At 38.4% G+C, this 19,306-nt stretch overlaps 1 protein-coding gene across 1 annotated transcript in view; it reads left to right on the top strand.

The window, feature by feature from the left end:
* Positions 1-19,306, top strand: part of LOC126243507 (WD repeat and FYVE domain-containing protein 3) — a 324,242-nt gene that overhangs the window by 23,292 nt on the left and 281,644 nt on the right. The window lies entirely within an intron of this gene.

Below are 19,306 nucleotides of genomic sequence, written 5' to 3' on the forward strand. Positions count from 1 at the left end.
AAAATTTTCAAATTTCTTACTGTATCTCTCAAAATAAAAATAGGGAGAGAAGCAAAAAAAGTCAGGGGCGTTTCTAATTTGGCATATAAATTAGAAGGGATAATATGTCTGCTTTCTGTAGGATTCAGTGGGGAATTGAGATTCTTACGACTGACTCATTCACTCACTAGTGTGGTAGAACTGTTTTCTAAAGAATTAAACAGTTTCTGTGATTTTAAGTGTATATAGCAAAATAACGTGACCTTTAACACGTGTAAGAGAAAGATATGAGATCTGTCAGGGAATTTTAAGCTGCTGGTTTGTGGCTTCCAGGTTGTATAAATGTGTTTCACTGGAGAGGAGGGAGGAGGGTGTATCATAATGAAAATTGTTAACTTGGCAGCTTAGTTTGTCTGAGCAGTGATGAGTGGGGAAGTTGCAGTGGTAAGTCAAGGCATAGTGCATTAACCAGTTATCTGGTTAACTTTTCATTTATGTGTAGTCATTAATTTCCTTCCTTCTGTGTTTCTCTATTGTAGGTTTTGCTTGCACCCATGACTCATCTGTGAAATGCTTTTAACATATAAATATTCCAGAAGTTCACTCTTCACTGCTATATGCCTCTCTGTTTCTCTCATATGCTTTGTGTGTGTCTCTTTCATAACATCTGCTTTTGTACAGTTTTTCAGTTTGTTTTTATCCTTGTCTAAAAAAAAAGTGTTACAAAAGTAGGAGGTATGCTTGTAATCACTCTCTATTACTATCTTCCAATTTTACGTATTTGAGTACGATTAATAGAACTGATTGCTTTGATTAATTGATTACATGTTACAATTTGTCCACAGTAGAGACTTACTTTGCTCTTCATAGTACCTGCATTTGTACATGTTAGGTTTACACAACTTGTGACTTGCCTTATGCATGTTCAGATAATAATCACACAATTAATAACAAAAATGTGATTTCATATTATAACAAAGATGTGATTCCATATTGTTGAAAACAATTGGTAAGTATAAACTTGTATATCAACTATAGTACAGTGAGTGCAAACTTTTAAGGCAAACTCAGGAGGATGTGTAAAGTTCATTGTATAGGTTTTGAGACATCACATATATGTAAATAATACTTCAGGGACTTTGGTCACTGTTGACTGAATTTGAATTTAGACAACTTGGGGTTTCCAAGCTGGGACATGGTCAGCATTGCCAGTCTTTTGTTTCTGCTAATTTTGGATGTGCTTTACTTACCACTGTTCAGTGAAATGATGGAACATTGTGTGTCACACAGACCGTGGCCTAATTGTGTGGATGGCGCAAACATTTCTAAAAAGCCCAAAATATCCATTTGGACTACATACTAATGGTCTGGATGATTGTTGAGATGAAACCGATATTAACAAGATACCTCTGTAGCACTTGCTACATTTAAGTTGAATTAGACTTGCTCAGGCATGCAGAACTCCATCTAAGTCTAAATTTAATTGTTGTAGCTTCTTGTGAGAATGAGAAGACATTCATTGTTGGGCAGTAAGTGCCCATTCACATGTTCCTTAAACCACACAATAAAGCACATGCTAAAGTGAATAGGAAAGCCGTGAGTGGTTTGACATGCCACAAAGTGCACTTATGTAGACACTGCAGTGCGCACAGAGATAAGGGAGTCATGTTGTTGATTGCTAAAAGGAAGTTAGTTTCTCTGCACTGCATATCTCTTGGCAGCGAACAACCTGAAAACAAGAAACCAGTTGTTATGGGTGAAGAAATTGTTGAGCTGACGGGAGGAGAGGGAAAGCATGACATTTCTTCAAAAATAACTAATTTTGTAGGATGAATACTTATTTCAAATTGATTGATGATGAGTGAGGAAAGTCACTGGTTACTGCTAAACCCTGTGCAACAGAAATTAGTGTAAAGGATGCCGTGATGAGAAAAACGATTACGTCTTCCAAGATGTGATAAGCCAATCTATGATTCGAGGGCAATGGTGAACCAAAGTCTGTCAAATTATACTTTCGGTACATACGCATCCTCACTACCAACACCACTTCTATTCGAGGTCTCATTGATGTATCCTTCTTGGCACTACTGTGATAATGTGAAAGCAGATTTTTTATTTTCTTCTTTAATTATAGTGGTATACATTCCTTTGAAGTACAGCATATTTTGTGTAATGCTGTATTGGGTTTGTACTTGTTTTGATAGTCTCTACTTCTTATGTCAGAAAGACCCAGCTTCAATTTATAATGTTTAGTTAAACAATGGAGACTCCAGGTAGGAATATTAACAATGTAAGAAAAGACAGAGTGCTACATACCGCAAAGAAGACATGTAAAGTTGCAGACAGGCACAATTAAAAGCTTTCGGCCACAGCCTTCGTCAGTAAAACACACACACACACACACACACACACACACTCTCTCTCTCTCTCTCTCTCTCTCTCTCTCTCTCTCTCTCTCTCTCTTTATATGTCTTTTAATTGTGCCTGTCTGCAACTGATGTCTCCTTTACAGTAAGTAGCAATCTGTCTTTTACTACATTGTTAATGTTTAGTTAAAACACTCTTGTGTCCTTTGCATCAATTTGCTGTATTCTGCCTTCATTTTTCTCGAAATCATTTTTGTAGGCACACTGCAGGAGTTGTGGAGAGCACAGTTCCAGATGTCTTCCTTGCTTTGAAGCATACCTGTGAGTGAATGCTTCAGCTTCTCTCAACACCATTTGTATATCAGTGGATGCACTTTCATGCATGAATATAGACTTTCATTTGGTTCAGTGCAACATGAAGCAGCAAGGTGGGGGTAGCAGTTTAGAAAGTCTGCAAACTCTGTAGACTCTCATTGTATGCTTAAAAAGAACACGTAACAGAACACTGGAGATGACTCATTCAACAAAGTCATTGAAGACAGTGCTGTCCTATTCACGTGTCTTCAGAATTAAACTGACACATCATAACATGGCATGCTTAGCACATCAGATTTTTATTTGTAATAACTAACTGAAAGGAAGGTACTTCAGAGAGTTTTTTATCTTCCTATATTGGGAAGGGCCTTAAAGCATAGTCCAAGTCCCTAAGATCCATTAAGAAACTGCCAACTGATTTTTGTAACTGTGACATTGCAAAAGGTTGTCAATTTCTTGAAATTAAAACAATGGGGAGAAAGTACTAAGTTATAACAGAACTGCATCATGTCTTCAACTTTAACAAAGGTGTGGTAACATGCAGTGATATTATATGCAGTGACACTGCAGGGCTTTAGGGGGGCAGTGTTAGATAAACAAATAAATGGAAGTGCGCAATTTAATGTGTCAGGTAGATAGTACTTTTGAGAAAAGAGTTTCATTTACATTGACATTAAAATTTCCATATTGTCAGCTTATATTACATCTGGATTTATTAGACTAAATGTTAACACCATACATCTCAGACTCCCATACATGCAGTGTGCAGCAGAAAATTTCATCTCTTCCTGGAAGATAAAAGAAAAAAAGCCTGAAAGTTGATAATTTTATGTGATACCCCAAGGCAAGAAAGATGTAAAAGTATCTCCAGCCCCATATGTTTTTATAGCCATTGTTGGCACCAATAAAAGCATTCCATATATGGCAACAAACACAAACAGGCCCTAGTTCAAATACACAAAAATTGCAGTTGAATCCAAATCAGCTCTAGTGATCAGTAAATCCTCAACTTCTGAAATAGGGACACCATTGGGAAGGCAACAGCTGAAAATAACGTCCGTTGGCCTCAAAAGTGCCATTGAGTCACAAGGGAAAAGTACGGAAAATGAAGTAGTGCCATGAAAGCTAAGTAAAACCCATCAGACAATAAAACGCCAGTTACCACAGATGATGACATCTGTGTGTTGCATGTTGGGGTCAATTTGAGTGACCTATCGAGTCTCACCATGATGATGCATGCTCAGCTGAGCAAAATGAATGCTGTGCAGACAAATGTCAGTTTCTTAAAACACAGAGAGAGTACCCAAGGATTGTGTAGATCAGACTGTAAGTGTTATCCACTGCATCACTGATACATGTATCCCAGAGTCTTCAAGGGAACTTCAGGGGCAGCGTGCATGTCTTGGGTAGTGTGACTAATATTATTGTGCTACAAAGGTCAGTCATGAGGCTCCATAACAGTTCAAATTCTGAACTTATGCAGAGGATTGTGAGGACAAAGGCTTCAAGAATAATCAGAGGGGCAGAAAGAGGTCATTGGAAGTATTTCTGGACTCATGGCTCACTGGCTCTACAAAGATATGGGAAAGCCATATAGACAATTTTTTGCAAGCAATCCAGGTCACCTATAATGCTTTACTGTAGTAGGTGTTTGTCGACACAATTTCACTGCAAAGACATCGGCTATACTGTATATGGCAGGGTACTTTACTTTGATCACCACCAGCATTCCAACACTTCGGAACAGAAATACCTTTTCTCCTTATGGTAGGAGGTTCTGGAAGCAGTGATTGATTCCAATAAAGCTTGTTACAGAATACTACAAAAAAGAAATCTGCATGACTGTTTTCAATATAAAGTTCTTCGCTACCTTGTGCTACTGGAGGCTAAAATACAACTGACAACATCCTTTAGGTGTAGCTTTCTTGAGAGCACCTACAACACTATTTGTAGTTTAGAAGTCTCTGCAAATGGGGTTGTTTGCACCTGTATTCATCTTCAGAAAGTCTTTTGTGTGCTTATATTGGTGTGTGATACTTTTTTGCAGAGATGTGAGAAAGAGAATGATATCTTTTACAGATGTATTTCAAGCATAACAATATTTGCTGCAGCCATTAATGGCATTACATCCGCAGTTCAGTCTATCCCTCTTATGTTTCTTGTTTGTGGGTAACTGCTATATTTTATTCCTTCTCCAGGCTTACAACAACTCTCAGCACTTGCAACTGATAATATGATTTGATTAGTGGCAAGTAGCAAAAGTTGTAAATTTTTCTCACTGAAATCTGTTTAACAATTCCTATTACCTTTGCCTAGTGTGTAAATACTGTCTTCTATTGTGTGTTTCTATGTACTACCAAGCAGTCAGATATAGGGGCTGCCTTTCCTTTATTTTGCATATTATTATGTCCAGGAATTTCCATTGTTGTTATCTTTTACCTTTTTAACTTACTTTCACTCGAAATGTGGAAATACTGTTTTCAATTTTAAAACTTCTTTCAGTTTGTGGGTCTATATAACGATAGTCACACCTGATGAATTACGGGTTACAAGCAAAAACTCATTGAATACATATGAACATGACTCAATTACACTTCATGAGACCAGACCAAACTTGTATGGTGAAGTACTGCAAGGCTTTTGTGTAGCCCTACCTTGAATATGGATGCACAGTTGCCTTATAGATCAGCTTGACCATTGTGTGTTAAAATCATTAAAGGTGTTAATGATTACAGAATTAGGTTGGCAGCAGTGGCAGATAATTCATTGTTTGGGGTGCCAGGATATTTAGAAATTCAGAGAAATGAGGTGAAATAGTTAAGGGTTTGTGTGTGGGAAATACTGTGATGTAATGTGTCATTTGCTTGCATGCCTTAAATTCTTTATTTGTGATGCAAATTCCACAGACTCATAAGTGTATGCAGATGCAAGGATGTGGAACAAGCCAAAACATGTATTTTATTACATGCATGTCATTTACGGAACAGGAGATTTTTTTATCCGCCCAGTTACATCAATTTACATTTATATCATTTGCATACAAATTGTTTATCATTTCACTTATAGATAAGAAGGGATCTAACTATGATTTGCAGACTATAATTAAGGGTTTACATAGAGATTCATGTTGATTAAACTAGTAGAAAAGAATGGTATTATGTGTTGTAAGATATAAACAAAATGTTTGAAATCTTCTTCTTCAATCTTCTTCTTGGTCAAGTGTTAGATCAATTGGTCTGTGACTTTTTTGATCCATCCATCTTCTCGTAGGTCTACCAATGTTACTCCTCCCTTTAGCGATGTACTGTAGCAGCTGTTTTGGAATACATTCATTATCTATTCTTTCTGTATGTTATTTCCATTATTTTTTGTGGTACTTAATATTCTCATTTAAGTTGTGATGTTTACAATAAAATGTAAAATTGGTGCAGGAACAACAAATAGAAGTGTGTGAGAAATGACCTATTTGTTCTTGTTAAAAAGAGACTCATTTACAGAAAACAGTGTTTTCAAACAAAAGCTTTTTTAATTTACTCTTGAATAATTTATTGTTTCGTAGGGACTTAATTTTACTTGGAAATGCGTTAAAGATTTTGGTGCTGATGTATTTTAATCCTTTCTAAACTGGACAAATTCTTCTGCCACAGTGTAGGTATAATTTCCTTCTAGTGGTGGGGGTGCTATACACCTAATTCTGGTGACCTCCTGCATGATAAATAATTATTTTTATGCTGGGATTTGCTCCAGGAGTTTATTCCATAACTGGCATAATCTGTATCACTTCAGGAGGGGGGAGGTTACCTTCACAGTCTTGGATGTTATTTAATTTAACATATGTTAAAATTCAGGAGTAAGTGAGAAACACACAATTTTTTGTTTTCTCCAAACAAATTCCTGCCCCGAGATACAGGTCTCCAAAGACCATTTTGAAGATGCGAATTTCAGAATTTTTTTTAAAATGCTGTCTTTCTTTAACAGTTCTAGACATTTTGTTAGAGTTTTTTTATTTGAAATATAATTGCTTTATGATTAAAATGGTATCCTCCATTTGGACATATCTGTCAAAGTTCTTTTACTGTTGCCTTTTGAATTTTTTTTATAATTTAGAGAATTTTTTTTTTTTTTTTTTTTTTTTTTTTTTTTTTCAGGAGTGCCAATCCAGAAAAGTTAGTTTTTTTCTGTTGATTAGTACCATGTAGTACTATATTCTCTGTAAAGGAGAACTTCCACTTTTAAGTTGGACAGGTTTTATTTTAAACAATTATTTTTTTAACTTTCAAGGGTAAATTTATTTCTTCACTGAAGTTGTTTCTTACTAATTTCTTTGTTACAATGTTTATTTCTGTTGTCTTTGTTGCAGTTATTTCTTATCACTTTCTTTGTTGCAATTATTTCTTTTCACTTTCACTGTTGCAGATATTTCTTTCATTTTGTTGTAGTTTCTTGTCAGTTTCTTTGTCATGGTTCATTGCAGGTTTCTGTATCGTAGTTGTTCAGTGCTAATTTGTTTACTGAAGAGGCTTGTAAGAAATCTGAGACTATCCATTGAGCTCTGTGTTTTCATGAGGAATTTGCCAGTCGACACAGTTGCACTGTGTTTTATGGAAAGGACTGTTTGACATGTCTTCTGACTGGGGCCACAGGAGAGTGAAGTGTGCTGACTATTTGCATATCCATAAGAGAGTGCTATATAAGACAAAAACACAGACTTTTTCAGGTTGGGAATAAGTGTTTTCATTTGAAGACTCAGTTTCAAAGTGAAGATGTTTCCAGTGACGACTTCTTGTGTTCTAAATATTTTGACAGAATAACAACAGTTATAGTATCTGAACAAGGTGAAGCTTCCCGTGGTGCGGATGATGCAGATTTTGCATCAATAGAGGAAGAATTAAATACCCTGAATCAGTCAACTAGGTTAGTCCTGTTAAGAAACCGTGGTCAGTGAAGTCGAGTCATAAGCTCTATGAATCAAGAAAGCACAGAGAAATTACACTGCTGGCCACCGTAAATGCAACACCCTGAAGGAAGCATCCGAATCACGTGAAATTTACACCATGTGTTTGCAGCGATGAGATATGCAACTGATTAGAATTTCAGCGCAGACGCACATCACGCGCGCCTGTGGCGCCACCTCATAGCGCCATTTAAGGCTTGGCGATTTCGACGAGTGTACATTCGGCACGTGTGTTTACCTTGTGGTTGTTTCACAAGACGATCAGTTATGCCTCGTAGACAACAGCGAACATCGTTTGATCAAGTATCCGAGTTCGACAGAGGAAGGATAGTGGCTTACCGAGATTGTGGATTATCATACAGAGAAATCGCTAGTCGTGTTGGACGAAACCAAACAACTGTAATGCGGGTATGTGACCGTTGGATGCAGGAGGGTACGACGGACCGACGTGGTCGATCGCATTCACCTCGGTGCACCACTGCACGTGCTGATAGGCAAATTGTGCGCATGGCAGTGACGGATCGCTCAGTGACATCCCGAACCATAGCACAGCACATTGCGTCTGTAACGCATCATCCAGTGTCTGCGCGTACCATTCGACGCCGTTTATAGCAGAGTGGTCTGTCCGCAAGACGTCCATTGCTTCGTCTACCATTGACGCAGAACCACAGATGTCTCCGTCGCCAATGGTGTGATGACAGACGGATGTGGACGGCAGAATGGAATGACGTTGTCTTTACTGACGAGGCACGCTTCTGTCTGCAGCACCACTATGGTCGGATTCGAGTGTGGAGACACCGTGGAGAGAGGATGCTGGACAGCTGCATTATGCACCACCACACTGGTCTTGCACCGGGTATTATGGTATGGGGCGATATTGGATATTACTTTCGCACGCCTCTAGTACGCATTGCCGGTACTTTAAATAGCCGGCGCTACATATCCGAGGTGCTGGAGCCAGTTGTCCTTCCTTACCTTCAGGGCTCGGCCACAGCCATATTTCAACAGGATAATGCGCGACCACACGTGGCACGCATAGTCCAAAGGTTCTTTGTCAATAACCAGATTGAATTGCTTCCCTGGCCGGCTCGCTCTCCGGATCTTTCGCCGATAGAAAACATGTGGTCCATGGTTGCTCAACGAGTGACCCAGATTACATCCCCAGCTGCCACACCAGATGATCTTTGGCAACGTGTGGAAGCTGCTTGGGCTGCTGTACCCCAGGAACACATCCAACGTCTCTTTGACTCAATGCCGAGACGTGTGGCAGCGGTGATCTCCAACAATGGCGGCTACTCTGGCTACTGATTCTGGCAGGAACCACATGTCACAGACGTCTGTAAACGTAATCATTTGATACTTGGTCAACATGTTATCTACAAAATAAATTTTGTTGTGCTACCTCTTGTCTTTCTTGGTGTTGCATTTACGGTGGCCAGCAGTGTACTAAAGCTGTGGATGAATACACTACAGCAAAACTGATCACACTCTTCAAAGTAGAAATTACATCTTCAGAAGAAAAAGAACCAAAGCATTCTTGCACCTCTTGCCAAGAATTTTTCACAAATATCAATTCAGCTGTTGAATATTGTGCATCCTACAGTGAAAAGGTGCAAGTTTTAACTATTATTCCAGATACATTTTCAAAGAAAACAAATTTGAACTATGTTCCATCAGTATCAAAGTAAATGGCAGACAATTCAAGAAATGTGAGGTCTGTAAAAGGAGTCTTTGGAAGACCAGATCCCTATTATGGTCATCCTGTAGCAGCAGCTCTAGTTCAAATAGTTCACTCATTTCATCTGGAAGATAAATGGGACTGTTCTCGCCAGAGTGCCAACAAAAAAGACATTATAACTGTAACAGTTGAAGGTCAAAAAGTTGTGACAGTGAAGAGGTACATGTCTCACAGTATTAAAGAAACTTTAGCAATTTATAAGAGCAACTACACAACTTCACATATTGGAAGATCAAATTTTTATGCACTACGACCTAAGTGGGTAGTTCCACACCCACCTAGAGATGTATGTTTATGTGTGTACTGTGCGGATTTTGAACTTTGTGTGTTAACTTTGAAGAACTTACTGGAGCACGTGACATACGACACCTTGGTTGGGTGTGTGAAGTTATTAGTAGTCTGTGACATAAAGCTAGAGACTTGTTTGTTTCAAGAATGTGGTGACTGCCCTGGAAAAGGATACAGACACTTGGCCTGGAAGACATTGCAGATAACTCTGCAGAAAGTCCATATGTGGCATGGGAGGAAAATAAACTAATTTTTGTTGTTGTTGTTGTTGTTGTTGTGGTCTTCAGTCCTGAGACTGGTTTGATGCAGCTCTCCATGCTACTCTATCCTGTGCAAGCTTCTTCATCTCCCAGTACCTACTGCAACCTACATCCTTCTGAATCTGCTTAGTGTATTGATCTCTTGGTCTCCCTATACGATTTTTACCCTCCACGCTGCCCTCCAATGCTAAATTTGTGATCCGTTGATGCCTCAAAACATGTCCTACCAACCGATCCCTTCTTCTAGTCAAGTTGTGCCACAAACTTCTCTTCTCCCCAATCCTATTCAATACCTCCTCATTAGTTACGTGATCTACCCACCCTTATCTTCAGCATTCTTCTGTAGCACCACATTTCGAAAGCTTCTATTCTCTTCTTGTCCAAACTGGTTATCGTCCATGTTTCACTTCCATACATGGCTACACCCCATACAAATACTTTCAGAAACGACTTCCTGACACTTAAATCTATACTCGATGTTAACAAATTTCTCTTCTTCAGAAACAATTTCCTTGCCATTGCCAGTCTACATTTTATATCCTCTCTACTTCGACCATCATCAGTTATTTTACTCCCTAAATAGCAAAACTCCTTTACTCCATTAAGTGTCTCATTTCCTAATCCAATCCCCTCAGCATCACCTGATTTAATTTGACTACATTCCATTATCCTCATTTTGCTTTTGTTGATGTTCATCTTATATCCTCCTTTCAAGACACTGTCCATTCCGTTCAACTGCTCTTCCAAGTCATTTGCTGTTTCTGACACAATTACAATGTCATCGGCGAACCTCAAAGTTTTTACTTCTTCTCCATGAATTTTAATACCTACTCCAAATTTTTCTTTTGTTTCCTTTACTGTTTGCTCAATATACAGATTGAATAACATTGGGGAGAGGCTACAACCCTGTCTCACTCCTTTCCTAAGCACTGCTTCCCTTTCATGCCCCTCGACTCTTATAACTGCCATCTGCTTTCTGTACAAATTGTAAATAGCCTTTCGCTCCCTATATTTTACCCCTGCCACCTTCAGAATCTGAAAGAGAGTATTCCAGTTAACGTTGTCAAAAGCTTTCTCTAAGTCTACAAATGCTAGAAACGTAGGTTTGCCTTTTCTTAATCTTTCTTCTAAGATAAGTCGTAAGGTTAGTATTGCCTCACGTGTTCCAACATTTCTACGGAATCCAAACTGATCTTCCCCGAGGTCCGCTTCTACTAGTTTTTCCATTAGTCTGTAAAGAATTCGCCTTAGTATTTTGCAGCTGTGACTTATTAAACTGATAGTTCGGTAATTTTCACATCTGTCAACACCTGCTTTCTTTGGGATTGGAATTATTATATTCTTCTTGAAGTCTGTGGGTATTTCGCCTGTCTCATACATCTTGCTCACCAGATGGTAGAGTTTTGTCATGACTGGCTCTCCCAAGGCCATCAGTAGTTCTAATGGAATGTTGTCTACTCCCGGGGCCTTGTTTCGACTCAGGTCTTTCAGTGCTCTGTCAAACTCTTCACTCAGTATCTTATCTCCCATTTCATCTTCATCTACATCCTCTTCCATTTCCATAATATTGTCCTCAAGTACATCGCCCTTGTATAAACCCTCTATATACTCCTTCCACCTTTATGCCTTCCCTTCTTTGCATAGAACTGGATTGCCATCTGAGCTCTTGATATTCATACAAGTGGCTCTCTTCTCTTCAAAGGTCTCTTTAATTTTCCTGTAGGCAGTATCTATCTTACCCGTAGTGAGACAAGCCTCTACATCCTTACATTTGTCCTCTAGCCATCCCTGCTTAGCCATTTTGCACTTCCTGTCGATCTCATTTTTGAGACATTTGTATTCCTTTTTGCCTGCTTCATTTACTGCATTTTTGTATTTTCTCCTTTCATCAATTAAATTCAATATTTCTTCTGTTACCCAAGGATTTCTATTAGCCCTCGTCTTTTTACCTACTTGATCGTCTGCTGCCTTCACTACTTCATCCCTCAGAGCTACCCATTCTTCTTCTACTGTATTTCTTTCCCCCATTCCTGTCAATTGTTCCCTTATGCTCTCCCTGAAACTCTCTACAACCTCTGGTTCTTTCAGTTTATCCAGGTCCCATCTCCTTAAATTCCCACCTTTTTGCAGTTTCTTCAGTTTCAATCTGCAGTTCATAACCAATATATTGTGGTCAGAATCCACATCTGCCCCTGGAAATGTCTTACAATTTAAAACCTGGTTCCTAAATCTCTGTCTTACCATTATATAATCTATCTGATACCTTTTAGTATCTCCAGGATTCTTCCAGGTATACAACCTTCTTTTATGATTCTTGAACCAAGTGTTAGTTATGATTAAGTTATGCTCTGTGCAAAATTCTACAAGGCGGCTTCCTCTTTTATTTCTTCCCCCCAATCCATATTCACCTACTATGTTTCCTTCTCTCCCTTTTCCTACTGACAAATTCCAGTCACCCATGACTATTAAATTTTCGTCTCCCTTCACTACCTGAATAATTTCTTTTATCTCGTCATACATTTCATCAATTTCTTCTTCATCTGCAGAGCTAGTTGGCATATAAACTTGTACTACTGTAGTAGGCATGGGCTTTGTGTCTATCTAGGCCACAATAATGCGTTCACTATGCTGTTTGTAGTAGCTATCCCGCACTCCTATTTTTTTATTCATTATTAAACCTACTCCTGTATTACCCCTATTTGATTTTGTATTTATAACCCTGTAATCACCTGACCAAAAGTCTTGTTCCTCCTGCCACCGAACTTCACTAATTCCCACTATATCTAACTTTAACCTATCCATTTCCCTTTTTAAATTTTCTAACCTACCTGCCCGATTAAGGGATCTGACATTCCACGCTCCGATCCATAGAACGCCAGTTTTCTTTCTTCTGATAAAGACGTCCTCTTGAGTAGTCCCCGCCCGGAGATCCGAATGGGGGACTATTTTACCTCCGGAATATTTTACCCAAGATGACGCCATCATCATTTAATCATACAGTAAAGCTGCATGTCCTCGGGAAAAATTACGGCTGTAGTTTCCCCTTGCTTTCAGCCGTTCGCAGTACCAGCACAGCAAGGCCATTTTGGTTAATGTTACAAGGCCAGATCAGTCAATCATCCAGACTGTTGCCCCTGCAACTACTGAAAAGGCTGCTGCCCCTCATCAGGAACCACATGTTTGTCTGGCCTCTCAACAGATACCCCTTCGTTGTGGTTGCACCTACGGTACGGCCATCTGTATCGCTGAGGCACGCAAGCCTCCCCACCAATGACAAGGTCCATGGTTCATGGGGGGAAAACTGAACTTGGTAAATGGTTAGTGAAAGCAGTAACATACCAGCATCTGAAGAAATTGCAACAACAACACATTGTAGAAGTGAAAGGGTGCGTACAGGCTGAAGAACTATGTTTAGTGCTTCACTGTGATTTTGCTGAGAACGGGTGTGTAATTCTCCCACAAGAGGTACAAGTGTATCATTGGAATAATGACCAGGTTTCAATTTTACAGGAGTGACACATTTTCAAAACAAGACCACAAGTGTTGCAGTTATAAGTGATAACGTAGAACATGACTCAGCACATGCTTTGCTAGCAATGCACAAAATTCTTCAACTGCAAACAGAGGCAGAGAAGGTCGTCATTATTTCTGATGTCGCTCCTAGTCATTTTAAAAATCGTTACCAGCTGTTTGAATTGAGTAAGTTGCTTTTGCCAACTGACTGGGTATACAGTGCTAATGGTCATGGGAAGTGGCCTTGTGATGGTGTAGGAGATCTGCTGAAGCACCATGCTACGAAACATAATCTTTCCAGATCAAATACAGCTGCAATTCAGAATGCTGAGGATTTTATGAGACTTGTGAAATCTTACACATCCGCAGCCCTCATTCTGTCCTCCAAAGAGGAAATTGAAGAATTCCGTGAGCAGAAAAAAGAAGAATGGTCCAAACAAACTACTCTTGTGAAAGGAATTCGGAAGACAGATTTTTGGACTCAAAGTGATGGGCGAATTCACATTGCACACACTTTAAAGAGCAAGAAAGAAGAAATTTCATTAGTTTGGCCAACACCTCAGAAACAGCAGTATAGTATTCAGATTCAAACCTGAGAATAGGAATGTTTGTGGTGTATGTGTGACTGTGACTGACTGACTGACTGGTGGATTGCAGAGATTAATAGACACCAGTTATGAGTTAAAAGAAATTGTAGTGAACTTTATTCTACCACATGGACCAGCTTCTAGATATAGGTTACCAGCTGAAGGACAGCAACAATGCCATCAGTGATCACTTCCTGTTCACAATGTTTTGAAGATTGTAAGTGCTCCAATTCCTATTGGTTCAACAGGAGGGCATCTCACTATATCAAAGGAAGATATTGAAGCAGGTTACAAATTTTTAGTTCATTGACTGGCTAATTTCAGTACAAAACAGAGTGCACAGAAGTTGTATAAACTGAAACCTTTAAGTCTTTGGACCTTTCACGTACATTTTGGAACCATTTAAAATGCTTGAAAAATGAGTCTCTTACTCAGGTTTCAAAACTAAAATTATGTTAAATAAGGCTAGGTTTTGATTTTTATGAGCCTGTTACATGATAATGTGGTAATAAAACAGGTTTTATGTATGGCAAAAATATCAATTGTTTATACAACCTCTTAAACCTAAAAATGGAAGCTCTCGTTTTCAGGGAATGTGGAACTATATGGTACTAATCAACAGAAAAGAAGAAGAAAAAAAAAAAAATCAAAATTTTATGGATTGGCATTTTTGAGAAAAAATCCATAAATTATAAAAAAGTTCAGAACAGTATAGTAAAAGAACTTTGACAGATAAGTCCAAATGGAGGATTTCTTTGTAATCATAAAGCATTTATCTTTCAAATAAAAAACACCAACAAAATATCTAGAACTGTTACAGGGATACAGAATTTTAAATTTGTTTCGAAAATTCGCTTCTTCGAAATGGTATGTGCAGCGTCATCTTTGGAGGGCTGTGTCTCGGAGAAGAAATTTTTTTGGAGAAAACAAAAAATATGTCTTCCTTACTTAGTTCTTCACTTTAAGATCTACTAAATTCAATAACATCTGAGACTATGAAGGTAAGATTTTTTTCCTAGCCTGCCTGAATTGATATGGACTATGCCAACTAAATGGAAATAACCAGAATAAGCAGACTTTGATTTACAAATATCTCTGATATTGGAAATTATACTGATGGCGAACACTGCTGAGCACAGCCAGTTCGGGATTTATAGGATACAATTTTCCAATCTAAGCCTGCCAACTATTGTTTAGTTTACACTCTGTAATTGCTGTCCTTCCTGTGCAATAACAATCTCGTGTAAGCTTCTCTCGCGTCTGTTGGTCGTCGTAATTTAATATATTATTTGTTGGTAATGTTGATTGTTGCTGACTTACGTGTTGGGCCTTAATAAAAATGGTATTTCATTTTATTTTGATTTATAATTAAATACTTTTGTGAAGTTCTCTTTTTTAACAATATTAATCTTCAGTATAAATTTTTTGTTACGTTAATGAACGTTAGACTCGCTGAATCTTAGAACATGAGCATAAAAGTTGAACAATGGAGTAAACTTTTCATGTTAATTTCTTTGGCTTGTCAGTTCACTTTAAAGCAAAAAATCTTTAGTTATTAATTACAATTGTGGCCCACACACGCGTGAGAGTATTTTTTCTTACCTCCGTTAACCATTGCATTATAGTCGGAGTCCTGGCTCTGGCTCTCGGCTGTTGTACTGAAAATAAGAATCTTAAAGTTACGTATTTTCTGCAACGTTGGTCGGCTGTGGAGAAAAATGTATATTCTTCTTCTTCGCGGATGGATCACTTAGGACCACGCGTAATCAACATTTGTTGGCCTTCCTTTTCAACCAGTATTCCTTCATAAACAACGAATGGGCTAGCTTTCATTGCGTAGACCATGTATGTCGATTAGTTTTTCTCTCTTCTTCCTCAAAACCCCGTGTGTTTGTGATTTTTCTGATTTCATTTCTATAATGTAGATTTGGAGACCCTAATTCTCTCAGGTCTTTTTCCGTCTGTTTGTACCAGTTCGGTCTTGTAGTTTTGTTCTTTAAAAATGTATGGATTTTGTGCGTTAACCTGTTGAGTCCATTCTTTCTAAGTGCCCCATGAATTGGATTCTTCTCATGCGCATTGTGTCTGTTATTTTGGAGATATTTTTATATATTTCTGCATTGGGTTCTTGGTCCTAGGATTTTCCTCATTATCTTACGTTCTTTCACTTCTAATTCCTCTTTTAGTGTTCTGTGTTGAAGGTTTAGTGTCTCAGATGCGTAGAGAGCTTCGGGTCTAATTACTGTTGTGTAGTGTCGTATTTTGCAGTTCCACGAGAGACTCTTTTTGTTGTAAATGTTTTTTGTTAAGTGAAACGCCGTCTCCATTTTCTGGACTCTTGATCTGCCAGATTTCTTTTCATTACAATTTTCTGCAATCCATTCATCTAAATATTTAAATTCTTTTACTCGAGAGATGTAGTTATTACCAATTTTGAGATCAGAAGGTGCATCTTTGACGTCAGTCATAAATTTTGTTTTTTCAAATGAAATTTGTAATCCTATTTTAGCTGCCTGTTCTTGTAATAATTCTAGCTGTTTCTGTGCATCAGTAATGTCTTGTGCGATCAGTGCCATGTCATCAGCAAATGCTAAACAGTGTAATTATATGCCCTTATGTCTTGGTCCCAGTCTGTGTGCTGGTGCACCTGCTTTTTTCCATTCTCTAACAACTTTTTCAAGAGCACAATTGAAGAGCACTGAGGACAGTACATCTCCTTGTCGTACTCCATGTGACTATTTCAAATTCTGTGCTCAATCCTCCAATAAATTTTACTTTGGATTTGGTCTCCGCGAGTGTTTCTTTTATGATGTTTGTTGTCTTTTGATCTAGTCCAAATTCTGCTAATACTTCAAAAAGGGATTCTCGGTCTATACTGCCATATGCTTTTTTAAAGTCGACAAACGTGATGACATAACTTTTGTTTGAAGTACTATGTAAATATTTCATTGAGTTTTTCAAGTTAAGGATCTGTTCTACGCAAGATCGACCTTTTCTGAACCCACCTTGGTATTCGCCTAGTTTTGAATCCAGCTGAGGTTCTGCGCGGTTTAGTAGGGCTTTAGACAGAATTTTGTATGTTATTGACAATAAAGAGATTCCACGATAGTTGTTGGGGTCTGTTTTACTTCCTTTTTTGTACAGAGGATGTATGATTGCAGTCTTCCAATCTGTGGGGATTTTTTCAGTTTTCCAGATTTCATGTATAATTTCTTTGAGTTATGCAATAAGATTTTCTCCTGCATTTTTCCATAATTCTGCGATGATTTGGTCTTCTCCTGATGCTTTGTTATTTTTCAGTGACTGAATTATCTCTTTAATCTCTTGTAAACTTGGTGGCTTTGAGTCTGGGTTTCGTTGTGTATGATGGAACTCAAATTTTTCTGCAGGCTTTTCACAATTCAGTAATTTAGAAAAGTATTTTGCAAGAATTTCACAGTTTTCGGTGTTGGTATGAGCAATTTCCCCATGGTCATTTTTGAACTGGAGTGATGGAGGAGAGTACTTTGTTAATTTTTGTTTGAATACTCTGTAGAAATTTCGGGAATTGTTTTTCTTGAAATATTTTCTATGTCTTGCAATTTTTTGTCTTCGTGTTGTTTACAGACTGTTCGTATTGCTTTTGTGACTGTTTTCCTGGTATCTTTGAGATCTTCCAGGGTCTTTTGATTTTTGTTGCACAACCAATTTTGCCACGCCTGTTGTCTGAGATTTATCAGTTGGTCACACTCATCTGTCCACCATGGGTTTTTACGTGTTCTTGTTTGCGGTGCTACAGTTTCAGCTGCATTTAAAAGTCCTGCTTGCAGTTGTTGCCAATTTTGTGGTTTTAAATATTGTGTTTCTTTTGTAAATTGTTCATTGCCATTTATCTTTTGTACATCATATTTACGGTGTGGAGATTTCTTAGTGAATTTTCTTTTTTCTGGAATGACATCTAGGGAGAATTTTGTTGGGTAATGGTCGGAATCTAGGTCTAGTCCATTAAGGACTTTAAGTTTCATGATTTCTACTGTATTTACGCGGGAGATCATTACTTGATCCAACTGATATTCACCTAGTAATGGATTAGGTGAGATCCAAGTTTTCGTTTTCGAGGCTCTTTTCTTGAAAAATGTTGATTTGAAAAATAGGTCATGGTTTTTGCAGATTTCAATGAGTCGCATGTCATTCCGGTTGGTCTGTGTATGCCCTGACCATTTACCTACCCAATATCGATATTTCTTTTCTTTACCGATTTGTGCATTGAAATCGCCCATAAGGATTTTGACATGGTTATTTGGGATTTTTTGGAGAACATTATCTAATTGGTTCCAGAATTCTTCTACTTCTTCTATTTTGTTTTTGTTAGTGATGTTAGTTGGTGCATGTCCGTTGATTAGGGTGTATATCTTATTAGCTGATTTTATTGTCATCGTGGAGAGTCGACCCGAGTAAGATTTGAAAGTTGCGACTGAATCAAGTATTGATGTATCTACTATAAATCCAGTTCCAAATTGTGGACAATTTGCCATGGCTCGTTTTCCAGGTTTTCCTTTGTATATCCTTTATCCTTCTGAATCAAAACGATTTTCATCTGTATATCGTGATTCCTGAAATGCAATAATTTTGATTTTACGTTCTCTGGATTTGTCCAGGATGTTTTTTAGTTTTCCCATTTTTAAGAGAGAATTTACATTAAATGTCATTAGCCAAATTCTAGATTTTGGTTTGATTTTCTTATTACGGGGTTTTGAGGTACTCCGATTTACTTCCATGCACACTTCTGTGGTCTCCCCAGAATCCGAATAGACCACTTGCGGTTTTTCAACCGTGGGATTTGACCCACTGGGGTAATTTGTCTTTGAAGGTGCTGTATCCATGTTGATTTAATTGGACTGGGTTTGTGACTGAAATTGAGATTCAGTCTGGTTAAGCTCAGAGTTCCACTTCTCAGTTTTATAGATCAGCCGCCACTAACATGTGGAACAGACGCTGTAGGGTTACCGCCACTAACCTGTGGAACCGTCATGCCCTTTGTCCAAATAACCTTGGACGATAGCTTTTATAGTATCCCAAAAAGCAAGGTTGCCTCTTCCGCTAGTTCCGCCGTACCGTTGATCTTCATCTCTGCCTTCACTGCCGTTGAGGTCTTCACCGTGTCCCTGGCAAGGGGCCCTCACGAGGTACTATCGCCCGGGCCAGGTGAACCAAGGTTTTTTTATGAGGTGTTACTCCTCCCCCTCCTCCTTTTTCAACCGGGCTTGGGACCGGCTATGGCGGGCATGTTTTCCGCTTTCGCTAATGTTTTATAAGTTAATATCACC

The sequence above is a fragment of the Schistocerca nitens genome, chromosome 1 (genome assembly GCF_023898315.1).
Source record: "Schistocerca nitens isolate TAMUIC-IGC-003100 chromosome 1, iqSchNite1.1, whole genome shotgun sequence".
NCBI classification, from domain to species: Eukaryota; Metazoa; Arthropoda; class Insecta; order Orthoptera; family Acrididae; genus Schistocerca; species Schistocerca nitens.